This window comes from Microcebus murinus, unplaced genomic scaffold (genome assembly GCF_040939455.1).
Source record: "Microcebus murinus isolate Inina unplaced genomic scaffold, M.murinus_Inina_mat1.0 scaf007_hap2_Mmur4.0, whole genome shotgun sequence".
In the NCBI taxonomy this organism is placed as follows: domain Eukaryota; kingdom Metazoa; phylum Chordata; class Mammalia; order Primates; family Cheirogaleidae; genus Microcebus; species Microcebus murinus.
This window is the reverse complement of record NW_027438953.1, coordinates 91470-105256: the sequence shown is the minus strand read 5'-3', so window position 1 is coordinate 105256 and position 13787 is coordinate 91470. Positions and strand designations below refer to the sequence as shown.

The window sequence follows — 13787 nt, the reverse complement described above, 5'->3', positions numbered from 1 at the left end:
AGGACTGGCCCTGTGCTTGCCAACGCTTCCCCTGCAGGGACCCAGAGCTGGGAGGTTGCATCTCTCAGCCCTGGGTCGGGCAGAGCCCCAGCGGGCCATGCCCACAACCTCTCTCAGCACGGGTCCCCCAGAAGGCCCCTTTGGGACCAGGATTCTCTTGCGGGTGACTCTTTAAGGTCTGGCCCCTGGATGGAGGGGCACCAGGAGTAGAGGAGCAGGAAGGGGAAGGGGGTGGCCATGCGAGGGGACACTTTCAGGCCAAGTCCCAGCTTCAGCCTGATCCTCCTGGGAACCCCGGGGTGTACGTCACACCTCCTGGTTGTCCCGCTCTGAGACAAGGAGCCGGGCTTCGCATTCCCCCAGCAGCCAGTCGTGGGCTGAGGACACCTGGGGCGTTGGGAACTCCCTGGCTTCTCCTTGGCTTAACATCTGGAGCTGCTTGTGAATCGTGCCGCCACACACACCCGAGTGCAGGTGTCTTCTGCACAGACTGCGGGCCTCGCTCTTCTGAATGCCGCTAGCTCGCCACCCACCCACGGGTGAACCTGGTCAGGGTACTTTCTCTCGGGGGCAGACTCTGATCCTGGCGGGCTACCGGTGTTTCTGTTTGCTCGTTTCTTTCTTCCATTTCGGGAAAGGCTTCCTTACTGGGTGTGGAAATCTCCTATGCCTTTCCTCGCCTATTCTGTCAGCTTTAAAATTCTCTTTCAGTTGCCACCCTCACAGATGGATTAGGAAACTCTTTCCGGTGCACTCATTAGTGAAATGACCTCAATGAAGCTGGAATCCAATATCTAATCGCCGATTTTTAGCGAGTCCACACGCCAGGGTGGTCGGGGTCCAATGCAGCCCCGGCCAGGCCCAGGCCCCTTGGACTGGGCCACAGGAGGACACAGAGGAGGGTCCCGGCCCCCCCGGTCGCGTTGCCGGCAGTTCTCCAAGGGCTTGGGCGTTTTCCAGAGGTAGGAGATGGAGGGGACTGATTTCTTCAGCGCCCCACAAACCACGCCACCCCACCCATGGGACACATCCCTAGAGAGAGAGAGAGACGCCCCATACACTCGCTCCCCTCCCCCATGCGCTGTGCCCCAGCCCGGGCCCGGGGGAATAGGCGGCAGCCCACCCACAGGGTGGGGGGCCCAGCTGAAAGGGGTTGTCAGGGAGGGCGGCCCCTGCCTGGGGTCAAAGGGCGGGCGATCCGCGCGTGCGCAATCGGCGGCGGCGGCGGCGGCGGCGGCGGGGGCGGCCACGAGCTGGGGGTGGGGGGCGGGTAGGTGAAGGAGGCCAGGCGAGGAGAGGAAGGGGGCTGGAAGGTCTCCACCTTGGCGAGTCCAGCCGTGGAGGCGCATCTTGTGTGAGTGTGAGTGTGTGTGTGTGTGTGTGTGTGTGTGTGTATAGAGAGACAGCCCCCCACCCCGGCCCACCGCTCCCTGCCCGCCCCGCCCCGCCTGTCACCCCCGTCCCTCGGAGCCCGCCGGACCCGGCCGGTGAACTCAACAGGCCCGGCCCGGCGCGGGTCAGCGCCGGCGCGGGGCCTGGGGCGGGAGGAGGCGGCGGGGAAGCGCAGAGAGGCTCGGCTTCATGAGCGGGGCAGGGGCGCCCTCCGCCGTCTAGGGCCACACCACCCTGAACGCGCCCGACCTCGTCTGGTCTCGGAAGCTAAGCAGGGTCGGGCCTGGTTAGTACTTGGATGGGAGACCGCCTGGGAATACCGGGTGCCTTAGGCTTCTTCTTTTTTTTTTTTTTTTGTTTTGCCTCTTGTTCTGTCCCCTCTCTGGGAGCGAGGCGGCGGCCCGGGGTGGGGGTCACCCCCACCCTCAGCGCCCGCCGCGGTGCCTGGCGCCCCAGCCCGCACCGTGGGGCCTCCTCTTGTCCCAAGCCGCGACACCGCCGTCACGCGGCAGCATGCGTGGCTTCTGGACTGTCAGGTCTCAGACCAAAGGTCTGCTCTGTGGGAACCGACACGCTGGAGGAAACCTTGAGAGTCTGAGAGGGGAGGGAGTTCCAGAAGAAGGCCAGGATGTCATTTTGAGGGAGTATGTGACCAGAACTCGTCCCGTTGCTTTTGGGGTTCTATGGGCTACACGTAGGAATCTTTGGTGGTGGCACCTGATGTTGGGGGATCCGGAGTCACACCCAGACCTGCTCCACAGGCCTCCTTTTACTTTTCTCTTCGGATTCATTATTTTTAAAAAGTGTCTCTTATCTCTATGATTGCATTTTCTTTTCTCTCTCTTTTCAAGCAGATGATGGGAGTCCAAGTATTAAGGTGACATGTGTTGCCCGTGCCCCCCTCCCCCCTGTGTTCTTATTCATTTACCTCTGATGTCGTTCCAGCGTATTGTGGGGGTACCAATGTTAAGGTCGGGTACGTTGCCCTCTCCCAGCCTCCCCCCTCGGGTCAGAGCCTCAAGTGCGCCCATGCCCCAGTCGGTGCGCACCCACCCCATTCCTAATGGAGGTGTATGCCCATCCCCTCCCCCCACCCGCCCGACACCCACCCGATGAAGGTGATTCCTCTGTGTCCACTTAGGTGTCCATCGGTTCGTACCCATTTGCTGGTGAGCGCGAGCACGTGGTGCTCGTGTGTCCATTCTTGGGCTACCTGGCTTACTGGAACGGGTTCCAGCTCTGGCCAGGAGAACCACGAGAGGTGCCCTCTCACCGCTGCTCCTCCTAGCTGAATAGCACTCCGTGGTGTCCACGCGCCACATTTCATTTACGCACTCGTGGGTCGATGGGCACTCGGGTCGCTTCCAGGTCTTTGCGATTGTGACTTGTGCCCTGACTCTAACCCTAACCCTTACCCAGCCCGTCTCCTCCTCGGCCCCTGCCTGACTGACTCCTTCCCGCCCGGCCTGTCACCTGTCACCGTCCTCTGCCCCTGCCTGACACGCTCCTCCCCGCCCGGGCCGTCACCGTCCTCGGCCCCTGCCTGACGGGGCTCCTCCGTCGCCTGGGCCTTCCAAGGGCTTGGTGTGGACGCTGGTTCCAGGACGCCCTCCCAAGAACCCGGTAGCAGGGCGGCCGCAGCGTCTCGCGCCACCCAACCGTCCGCCGGCCGGCGGCCGTCGCTAAGTGGCCTGCGGGGGACGTGCCCCCACTGTGGGGCGGGCGCCCAGCCTGGTGTCTTCTCTGAGGCCCCGTGGCTGCTTTCCCCCCCCCCCGCAAGGGGAGAGCCGCGGAGGTGGGGACCGCCTCCTCGTGGGGACGTACACCCAGCTCTCCACGTCGGATTCCGGGGCTCTCTGTCCTGCCAGAAGGCCCAGCTGGCCTGCGGGTCCTTAGAGTGGCAAAAACATCCGAAAACTGAGATTGAGGGTCCGGTGGTTGTCTGCACTTTTGTGCTGGGCACCCCAGGGAGGCCCGGGGGCTGGCTGGACAACGCGGTCTGTTGGGCAGGGGGGGGTTTGGAGGAGCAACTGATGCCCTTTGCACTTTGGGTAGCAAGTGTCTGAGGTGTCTCTGAGCCCTGCGCCATGTCGGGGGTGGGGGGTGGGAGGTCGGGGGGGTGGAGGAGCAGGAGGAGGAGGAGGAGGAGGTGGGAAGGGCCGTGGCCTGCAGTCGTCTTCCCGGGGTGGCTTCTTCCACAGGCTGCTTGGCCTGGGCTCCCTGCACCTGGGCCTTTGGAGGACTGGCCCTGTGCTTGCCAACGCTTCCCCTGCAGGGACCCAGAGCTGGGAGGTTGCATCTCTCAGCCCTGGGTCGGGCAGAGCCCCAGCGGGCCATGCCCACAACCTCTCTCAGCACGGGTCCCCCAGAAGGCCCCTTTGGGACCAGGATTCTCTTGCGGGTGACTCTTTAAGGTCTGGCCCCTGGATGGAGGGGCACCAGGAGTAGAGGAGCAGGAAGGGGAAGGGGGTGGCCATGCGAGGGGACACTTTCAGGCCAAGTCCCAGCTTCAGCCTGATCCTCCTGGGAACCCCGGGGTGTACGTCACACCTCCTGGTTGTCCCGCTCTGAGACAAGGAGCCGGGCTTCGCATTCCCCCAGCAGCCAGTCGTGGGCTGAGGACACCTGGGGCGTTGGGAACTCCCTGGCTTCTCCTTGGCTTAACATCTGGAGCTGCTTGTGAATCGTGCCGCCACACACACCCGAGTGCAGGTGTCTTCTGCACAGACTGCGGGCCTCGCTCTTCTGAATGCCGCTAGCTCGCCACCCACCCACGGGTGAACCTGGTCAGGGTACTTTCTCTCGGGGGCAGACTCTGATCCTGGCGGGCTACCGGTGTTTCTGTTTGCTCGTTTCTTTCTTCCATTTCGGGAAAGGCTTCCTTACTGGGTGTGGAAATCTCCTATGCCTTTCCTCGCCTATTCTGTCAGCTTTAAAATTCTCTTTCAGTTGCCACCCTCACAGATGGATTAGGAAACTCTTTCCGGTGCACTCATTAGTGAAATGACCTCAATGAAGCTGGAATCCAATATCTAATCGCCGATTTTTAGCGAGTCCACACGCCAGGGTGGTCGGGGTCCAATGCAGCCCCGGCCAGGCCCAGGCCCCTTGGACTGGGCCACAGGAGGACACAGAGGAGGGTCCCGGCCCCCCCGGTCGCGTTGCCGGCAGTTCTCCAAGGGCTTGGGCGTTTTCCAGAGGTAGGAGATGGAGGGGACTGATTTCTTCAGCGCCCCACAAACCACGCCACCCCACCCATGGGACACATCCCTAGAGAGAGAGAGAGACGCCCCATACACTCGCTCCCCTCCCCCATGCGCTGTGCCCCAGCCCGGGCCCGGGGGAATAGGCGGCAGCCCACCCACAGGGTGGGGGGCCCAGCTGAAAGGGGTTGTCAGGGAGGGCGGCCCCTGCCTGGGGTCAAAGGGCGGGCGATCCGTGCGTGCGCAATCGGCGGCGGCGGCGGCGGCGGCGGCGGGGGCGGCCACGAGCTGGGGGTGGGGGGCGGGTAGGTGAAGGAGGCCAGGCGAGGAGAGGAAGGGGGCTGGAAGGTCTCCACCTTGGCGAGTCCAGCCGTGGAGGCGCATCTTGTGTGAGTGTGAGTGTGTGTGTGTGTGTGTGTGTGTGTGTGTATAGAGAGACAGCCCCCCACCCCGGCCCACCGCTCCCTGCCCGCCCCGCCCCGCCCCGCCTGTCACCCCCGTCCCTCGGAGCCCGCCGGACCCGGCCGGTGAACTCAACAGGCCCGGCCCGGCGCGGGTCAGCGCCGGTGCGGGGCCTGGGGCGGGAGGAGGCGGCGGGGAAGCGCAGAGAGGCTCGGCTTCTTGAGCGGGGCAGGGGCGCCCTCCGCCGTCTAGGGCCACACCACCCTGAACGCGCCCGACCTCGTCTGGTCTCGGAAGCTAAGCAGGGTCGGGCCTGGTTAGTACTTGGATGGGAGACCGCCTGGGAATACCGGGTGCCTTAGGCTTCTTCTTTTTTTTTTTTTTTTTGTTTTGCCTCTTGTTCTGTCCCCTCTCTGGGAGCGAGGCGGCGGCCCGGGGTGGGGGTCACCCCCACCCTCAGCGCCCGCCGCGGTGCCTGGCGCCCCAGCCCGCACCGTGGGGCCTCCTCTTGTCCCAAGCCGCGACACCGCCGTCACGCGGCAGCATGCGTGGCTTCTGGACTGTCAGGTCTCAGACCAAAGGTCTGCTCTGTGGGAACCGACACGCTGGAGGAAACCTTGAGAGTCTGAGAGGGGAGGGAGTTCCAGAAGAAGGCCAGGATGTCATTTTGAGGGAGTATGTGACCAGAACTCGTCCCGTTGCTTTTGGGGTTCTATGGGCTACACGTAGGAATCTTTGGTGGTGGCACCTGATGTTGGGGGATCCGGAGTCACACCCAGACCTGCTCCACAGGCCTCCTTTTACTTTTCTCTTCGGATTCATTATTTTTAAAAAGTGTCTCTTATCTCTATGATTGCATTTTCTTTTCTCTCTCTTTTCAAGCAGATGATGGGAGTCCAAGTATTAAGGTGACATGTGTTGCCCGTGCCCCCCTCCCCCCTGTGTTCTTATTCATTTACCTCTGATGTCGTTCCAGCGTATTGTGGGGGTACCAATGTTAAGGTCGGGTACGTTGCCCTCTCCCAGCCTCCCCCCTCGGGTCAGAGCCTCAAGTGCGCCCATCCCCCAGTCGGTGCGCACCCACCCCATTCCTAATGGAGGTGTATGCCCATCCCCTCCCCCCACCCGCCCGACACCCACCCGATGAATGTGATTCCTCTGTGTTCACTTAGGTGTCCATCGGTTCGTACCCATTTGCTGGTGAGCGCGAGCACGTGGTGCTCGTGTGTCCATTCTTGGGCTACCTGGCTTACTGGAACGGGTTCCAGCTCTGGCCAGGAGAACCACGAGAGGTGCCCTCTCACCGCTGCTCCTCCTAGCTGAATAGCACTCCGTGGTGTCCACGCGCCACATTTCATTTACGCACTCGTGGGTCGATGGGCACTCGGGTCGCTTCCAGGTCTTTGCGATTGTGACTTGTGCCCTGACTCTAACCCTAACCCTTACCCAGCCCGTCTCCTCCTCGGCCCCTGCCTGACTGACTCCTTCCCGCCCGGCCTGTCACCTGTCACCGTCCTCTGCCCCTGCCTGACACGCTCCTCCCCGCCCGGGCCGTCACCGTCCTCGGCCCCTGCCTGACGGGGCTCCTCCGTCGCCTGGGCCTTCCAAGGGCTTGGTGTGGACGCTGGTTCCAGGACGCCCTCCCAGGAACCCGGTAGCAGGGCGGCCGCAGCGTCTCGCGCCACCCAACCGTCCGCCGGCCGGCGGCCGTCGCTAAGTGGCCTGCGGGGGACGTGCCCCCACTGTGGGGCGGGCGCCCAGCCTGGTGTCTTCTCTGAGGCCCCGTGGCTGCTTTTCCCCCCCCCCCAAGGGGAGAGCCGCGGAGGTGGGGACCGCCTCCTCGTGGGGACGTACACCCAGCTCTCCACGTCGGATTCCGGGGCTCTCTGTCCTGCCAGAAGGCCCAGCTGGCCTGCGGGTCCTTAGAGTGGCAAAAACATCCGAAAACTGAGATTGAGGGTCCGGTGGTTGTCTGCACTTTTGTGCTGGGCACCCCAGGGAGGCCCGGGGGCTGGCTGGACAACGCGGTCTGCTGGGCAGGGGGGGGGTTTGGAGGAGCAACTGATGCCCTTTGCACTTTGGGTAGCAAGTGTCTGAGGTGTCTCTGAGCCCTGCGCCATGTCGGGGGTGGGGGGTGGGAGGTCGGGGGGGGTGGAGGAGCAGGAGGAGGAGGAGGAGGAGGTGGGAAGGGCCGTGGCCTGCAGTCGTCTTCCCGGGGTGGCTTCTTCCACAGGCTGCTTGGCCTGGGCTCCCTGCACCTGGGCCTTTGGAGGACTGGCCCTGTGCTTGCCAACGCTTCCCCTGCAGGGACCCAGAGCTGGGAGGTTGCATCTCTCAGCCCTGGGTCGGGCAGAGCCCCAGCGGGCCATGCCCACAACCTCTCTCAGCACGGGTCCCCCAGAAGGCTCCTTTGGGTCCAGGATTCTCTTGCGGGTGACTCTTTAAGGTCTGGCCCCTGGATGGAGGGGCACCAGGAGTAGAGGAGCAGGAAGGGGAAGGGGGTGGCCATGCGAGGGGACACTTTCAGGCCAAGTCCCAGCTTCAGCCTGATCCTCCTGGGAACCCCGGGGTGTACGTCACACCTCCTGGTTGTCCCGCTCTGAGACAAGGAGCCGGGCTTCGCATTCCCCCAGCAGCCAGTCGTGGGCTGAGGACACCTGGGGCGTTGGGAACTCCCTGGCTTCTCCTTGGCTTAACATCTGGAGCTGCTTGTGAATCGTGCCGCCACACACACCCGAGTGCAGGTGTCTTCTGCACAGACTGCGGGCCTCGCTCTTCTGAATGCCGCTAGCTCGCCACCCACCCACGGGTGAACCTGGTCAGGGTGCTTTCTCTAAGGAGCAGACTCTGATCCGGGCGGGCTACCGGTGTCTCTGTTTGCTCGTTTCTTTCTTCCATTTCGGGAAAGGCTTCCTTACTGGGTGTGGAAATCTCCTATGCCTTTCCTCGCCTATTCTGTCAGCTTTAAAATTCTCTTTCAGTTGCCACCCTCACAGATGGATTAGGAAACTCTTTCCGGTGCACTCATTAGTGAAATGACCTCAATGAAGCTGGAATCCAATATCTAATCGCCGATTTTTAGCGAGTCCACACGCCAGGGTGGTCGGGGTCCAATGCAGCCCCGGCCAGGCCCAGGCCCCTTGGACTGGGCCACAGGAGGACACAGAGGAGGGACCCGGCACCCCCGGTCGCATTGCCGGCAGTTCTCCAAGGGCTTGGGCGTTTTCCAGAGGTAGGAGATGGAGGGGACTGATTTCTTCAGCGCCCCACAAACCACGCCACCCCACCCATGGGACACATCCCTAGAGAGAGAGAGAGACGCCCCATACAGTCGCTCCCCTCCCCCATGCGCTGTGCCCCAGCCCGGGCCCGGGGGAATAGGCGGCAGCCCACCCACAGGGTGGGGGGCCCAGCTGAAAGGGGTTGTCAGGGAGGGCGGCCCCTGCCTGGGGTCAAAGGGCGGGCGATCCGCGCGTGCGCAATCGGCGGCGGCGGCGGGGACGGCCACGAGCTGGGGGTGGGGGGCGGGTAGGTGAAGGAGGCCAGGCGAGGAGAGGAAGGGGGCTGGAAGGTCTCCACCTTGGCGAGTCCAGCCGTGGAGGCGCATCTTGTGTGAGTGTGAGTGTGTGTGTGTGTGTGTGTGTGTATAGAGAGACAGCCCCCCACCCCGGCCCACCGCTCCCTGCCCGCCCCGCCCCGCCTGTCACCCCCGTCCCTCAGAGCCCGCCGGACCCGGCCGGTGAACTCAACAGGCCCGGCCCGGCGCGGGTCAGCGCCGGCGCGGGGCCTGGGGCGGGAGGAGGCGGCGGGGAAGCGCAGAGAGGCTCGGCTTCTTGAGCGGGGCAGGGGCGCCCTCCGCCGTCTAGGGCCACACCACCCTGAACGCGCCCGACCTCGTCTGGTCTCGGAAGCTAAGCAGGGTCGGGCCTGGTTAGTACTTGGATGGGAGACCGCCTGGGAATACCGGGTGCCTTAGGCTTCTTCTTCTTTTTTTTTTTTTGTTTTGCCTCTTGTTCTGTCCCCTCTCTGGGAGCGAGGCGGCGGCCCGGGGTGGGGGTCACCCCCACCCTCAGCGCCCGCCGCGGTGCCTGGCGCCCCAGCCCGCACCGTGGGGCCTCCTCTTGTCCCAAGCCGCGACACCGCCGTCACGCGGCAGCATGCGTGGCTTCTGGACTGTCAGGTCTCAGACCAAAGGTCTGCTCTGTGGGAACCGACACGCTGGAGGAAACCTTGAGAGTCTGAGAGGGGAGGGAGTTCCAGAAGAAGGCCAGGATGTCATTTTGAGGGAGTATGTGACCAGAACTCGTCCCGTTGCTTTTGGGGTTCTATGGGCTACACGTAGGAATCTTTGGTGGTGGCACCTGATGTTGGGGGATCCGGAGTCACACCCAGACCTGCTCCACAGGCCTCCTTTTACTTTTCTCTTCGGATTCATTATTTTTAAAAAGTGTCTCTTATCTCTATGATTGCATTTTCTTTTCTCTCTCTTTTCAAGCAGATGATGGGAGTCCAAGTATTAAGGTGACATGTGTTGCCCGTGCCCCCCTCCCCCCTGTGTTCTTATTCATTTACCTCTGATGTCGTTCCAGCGTATTGTGGGGGTACCAATGTTAAGGTCGGGTACGTTGCCCTCTCCCAGCCTCCCCCCTCGGGTCAGAGCCTCAAGTGCGCCCATGCCCCAGTCGGTGCGCACCCACCCCATTCCTAATGGAGGTGTATGCCCATCCCCTCCCCCCACCCGCCCGACACCCACCCGATGAAGGTGATTCCTCTGTGTCCACTTAGGTGTCCATCGGTTCGTACCCATTTGCTGGTGAGCGCGAGCACGTGGTGCTCGTGTGTCCATTCTTGGGCTACCTGGCTTACTGGAACGGGTTCCAGCTCTGGCCAGGAGAACCACGAGAGGTGCCCTCTCACCGCTGCTCCTCCTAGCTGAATAGCACTCCGTGGTGTCCACGCGCCACATTTCATTTACGCACTCGTGGGTCGATGGGCACTCGGGTCGCTTCCAGGTCTTTGCGATTGTGACTTGTGCCCTGACTCTAACCCTAACCCTTACCCAGCCCGTCTCCTCCTCGGCCCCTGCCTGACTGACTCCTTCCCGCCCGGCCTGTCACCTGTCACCGTCCTCTGCCCCTGCCTGACACGCTCCTCCCCGCCCGGGCCGTCACCGTCCTCGGCCCCTGCCTGACGGGGCTCCTCCGTCGCCTGGGCCTTCCAAGGGCTTGGTGTGGACGCTGGTTCCAGGACGCCCTCCCAGGAACCCGGTAGCAGGGCGGCCGCAGCGTCTCGCGCCACCCAACCGTCCGCCGGCCGGCGGCCGTCGCTAAGTGGCCTGCGGGGGACGTGCCCCCACTGTGGGGCGGGCGCCCAGCCTGGTGTCTTCTCTGAGGCCCCGTGGCTGCTTTCCCCCCCCCCCGCAAGGGGAGAGCCGCGGAGGTGGGGACCGCCTCCTCGTGGGGACGTACACCCAGCTCTCCACGTCGGATTCCGGGGCTCTCTGTCCTGCCAGAAGGCCCAGCTGGCCTGCGGGTCCTTAGAGTGGCAAAAACATCCGAAAACTGAGATTGAGGGTCCGGTGGTTGTCTGCACTTTTGTGCTGGGCACCCCAGGGGGGCCCGGGGGCTGGCTGGACAACGCGGTCTGCTGGGCAGAAGGGGGGGTTTGGAGGAGCAACTGATGCCCTTTGCACTTTGGGTAGCAAGTGTCTGAGGTGTCTCTGAGCCCTGCGCCATGTCGGGGGTGGGGGGTGGGAGGTCGGGGTGGGTGGAGGAGCAGGAGGAGGAGGAGGAGGAGGTGGGAAGGGCCGTGGCCTGCAGTCGTCTTCCCGGGGTGGCTTCTTCCACAGGCTGCTTGGCCTGGGCTCCCTGCACCTGGGCCTTTGGAGGACTGGCCCTGTGCTTGCCAACGCTTCCCCTGCAGGGACCCAGAGCTGGGAGGTTGCATCTCTCAGCCCTGGGTCGGGCAGAGCCCCAGCGGGCCATGCCCACAACCTCTCTCAGCACGGGTCCCCCAGAAGGCCCCTTTGGGACCAGGATTCTCTTGCGGGTGACTCTTTAAGGTCTGGCCCCTGGATGGAGGGGCACCAGGAGTAGAGGAGCAGGAAGGGGAAGGGGGTGGCCATGCGAGGGGACACTTTCAGGCCAAGTCCCAGCTTCAGCCTGATCCTCCTGGGAACCCCGGGGTGTACGTCACACCTCCTGGTTGTCCCGCTCTGAGACAAGGAGCCGGGCTTCGCATTCCCCCAGCAGCCAGTCGTGGGCTGAGGACACCTGGGGCGTTGGGAACTCCCTGGCTTCTCCTTGGCTTAACATCTGGAGCTGCTTGTGAATCGTGCCGCCACACACACCCGAGTGCAGGTGTCTTCTGCACAGACTGCGGGCCTCGCTCTTCTGAATGCCGCTAGCTCGCCACCCACCCACGGGTGAACCTGGTCAGGGTACTTTCTCTCGGGGGCAGACTCTGATCCTGGCGGGCTACCGGTGTTTCTGTTTGCTCGTTTCTTTCTTCCATTTCGGGAAAGGCTTCCTTACTGGGTGTGGAAATCTCCTATGCCTTTCCTCGCCTATTCTGTCAGCTTTAAAATTCTCTTTCAGTTGCCACCCTCACAGATGGATTAGGAAACTCTTTCCGGTGCACTCATTAGTGAAATGACCTCAATGAAGCTGGAATCCAATATCTAATCGCCGATTTTTAGCGAGTCCACACGCCAGGGTGGTCGGGGTCCAATGCAGCCCCGGCCAGGCCCAGGCCCCTTGGACTGGGCCACAGGAGGACACAGAGGAGGGTCCCGGCCCCCCCGGTCGCGTTGCCGGCAGTTCTCCAAGGGCTTGGGCGTTTTCCAGAGGTAGGAGATGGAGGGGACTGATTTCTTCAGCGCCCCACAAACCACGCCACCCCACCCATGGGACACATCCCTAGAGAGAGAGAGAGACGCCCCTACACTCGCTCCCCTCCCCCATGCGCTGTGCCCCAGCCCGGGCCCGGGGGAATAGGCGGCAGCCCACCCACAGGGTGGGGGGCCCAGCTGAAAGGGGTTGTCAGGGAGGGCGGCCCCTGCCTGGGGTCAAAGGGCGGGCGATCCGCGCGTGCGCAATCGGCGGCGGCGGCGGCGGCGGGGGCGGCCACGAGCTGGGGGTGGGGGGCGGGTAGGTGAAGGAGGCCAGGCGAGGAGAGGAAGGGGGCTGGAAGGTCTCCACCTTGGCGAGTCCAGCCGTGGAGGCGCATCTTGTGTGAGTGTGAGTGTGTGTGTGTGTGTGTGTGTGTGTATAGAGAGACAGCCCCCCACCCCGGCCCACCTCTCCCTGCCCGCCCCGCCCCGCCCCGCCTGTCACCCCCGTCCCTCGGAGCCCGCCGGACCCGGCCGGTGAACTCAACAGGCCCGGCCCGGCGCGGGTCAGCGCCGGCGCGGGGCCTGGGGCGGGAGGAGGCGGCGGGGAAGCGCAGAGAGGCTCGGCTTCTTGAGCGGGGCAGGGGCGCCCTCCGCCGTCTAGGGCCACACCACCCTGAACGCGCCCGACCTCGTCTGGTCTCGGAAGCTAAGCAGGGTCGGGCCTGGTTAGTACTTGGATGGGAGACCGCCTGGGAATACCGGGTGCCTTAGGCTTCTTCTTCTTTTTTTTTTTTTGTTTTGCCTCTTGTTCTGTCCCCTCTCTGGGAGCGAGGCGGCGGCCCGGGGTGGGGGTCACCCCCACCCTCAGCGCCCGCCGCGGTGCCTGGCGCCCCAGCCCGCACCGTGGGGCCTCCTCTTGTCCCAAGCCGCGACACCGCCGTCACGCGGCAGCATGCGTGGCTTCTGGACTGTCAGGTCTCAGACCAAAGGTCTGCTCTGTGGGAACCGACACGCTGGAGGAAACCTTGAGAGTCTGAGAGGGGAGGGAGTTCCAGAAGAAGGCCAGGATGTCATTTTGAGGGAGTATGTGACCAGAACTCGTCCCGTTGCTTTTGGGGTTCTATGGGCTACACGTAGGAATCTTTGGTGGTGGCACCTGATGTTGGGGGATCCGGAGTCACACCCAGACCTGCTCCACAGGCCTCCTTTTACTTTTCTCTTCGGATTCATTATTTTTAAAAAGTGTCTCTTATCTCTATGATTGCATTTTCTTTTCTCTCTCTTTTCAAGCAGATGATGGGAGTCCAAGTATTAAGGTGACATGTGTTGCCCGTGCCCCCCTCCCCCCTGTGTTCTTATTCATTTACCTCTGATGTCGTTCCAGCGTATTGTGGGGGTACCAATGTTAAGGTCGGGTACGTTGCCCTCTCCCAGCCTCCCCCCTCGGGTCAGAGCCTCAAGTGCGCCCATGCCCCAGTCGGTGCGCACCCACCCCATTCCTAATGGAGGTGTATGCCCATCCCCTCCCCCCACCCGCCCGACACCCACCCGATGAAGGTGATTCCTCTGTGTCCACTTAGGTGTCCATCGGTTCGTACCCATTTGCTGGTGAGCGCGAGCACGTGGTGCTCGTGTGTCCATTCTTGGGCTACCTGGCTTACTGGAACGGGTTCCAGCTCTGGCCAGGAGAACCACGAGAGGTGCCCTCTCACCGCTGCTCCTCCTAGCTGAATAGCACTCCGTGGTGTCCACGCGCCACATTTCATTTACGCACTCGTGGGTCGATGGGCACTCGGGTCGCTTCCAGGTCTTTGCGATTGTGACTTGTGCCCTGACTCTAACCCTAACCCTTACCCAGCCCATCTCCTCCTCGGCCCCTGCCTGACTGACTCCTTCCCGCCCGGCCTGTCACCTGTCACCGTCCTCTGCCCCTGCCTGACACGCTCCTCCCCGCCCGG

General features: G+C 63.3%; 4 non-coding genes across 4 annotated transcripts; all 4 read left to right on the top strand.

The window, feature by feature from the left end:
- The first annotated feature begins 1608 nt into the window (after window positions 1-1608).
- Window positions 1609-1727, top strand: LOC142866725 (5S ribosomal RNA). The gene has a single exon (XR_012916555.1). It is a non-coding gene; the product is annotated as a 5S ribosomal RNA (ribosomal RNA).
- Window positions 1728-5243: 3516 nt separating this feature from the next.
- LOC142866724 (5S ribosomal RNA) lies at window positions 5244-5362 on the top strand. The gene has a single exon (XR_012916554.1). It is a non-coding gene; the product is annotated as a 5S ribosomal RNA (ribosomal RNA).
- A 3495-nt stretch (window positions 5363-8857) lies between these two features.
- LOC142866723 (5S ribosomal RNA) lies at window positions 8858-8976 on the top strand. The gene has a single exon (XR_012916553.1). It is a non-coding gene; the product is annotated as a 5S ribosomal RNA (ribosomal RNA).
- A 3508-nt stretch (window positions 8977-12484) lies between these two features.
- LOC142866722 (5S ribosomal RNA) lies at window positions 12485-12603 on the top strand. The gene has a single exon (XR_012916552.1). It is a non-coding gene; the product is annotated as a 5S ribosomal RNA (ribosomal RNA).
- The last annotated feature ends 1184 nt before the right edge of the window (window positions 12604-13787 follow it).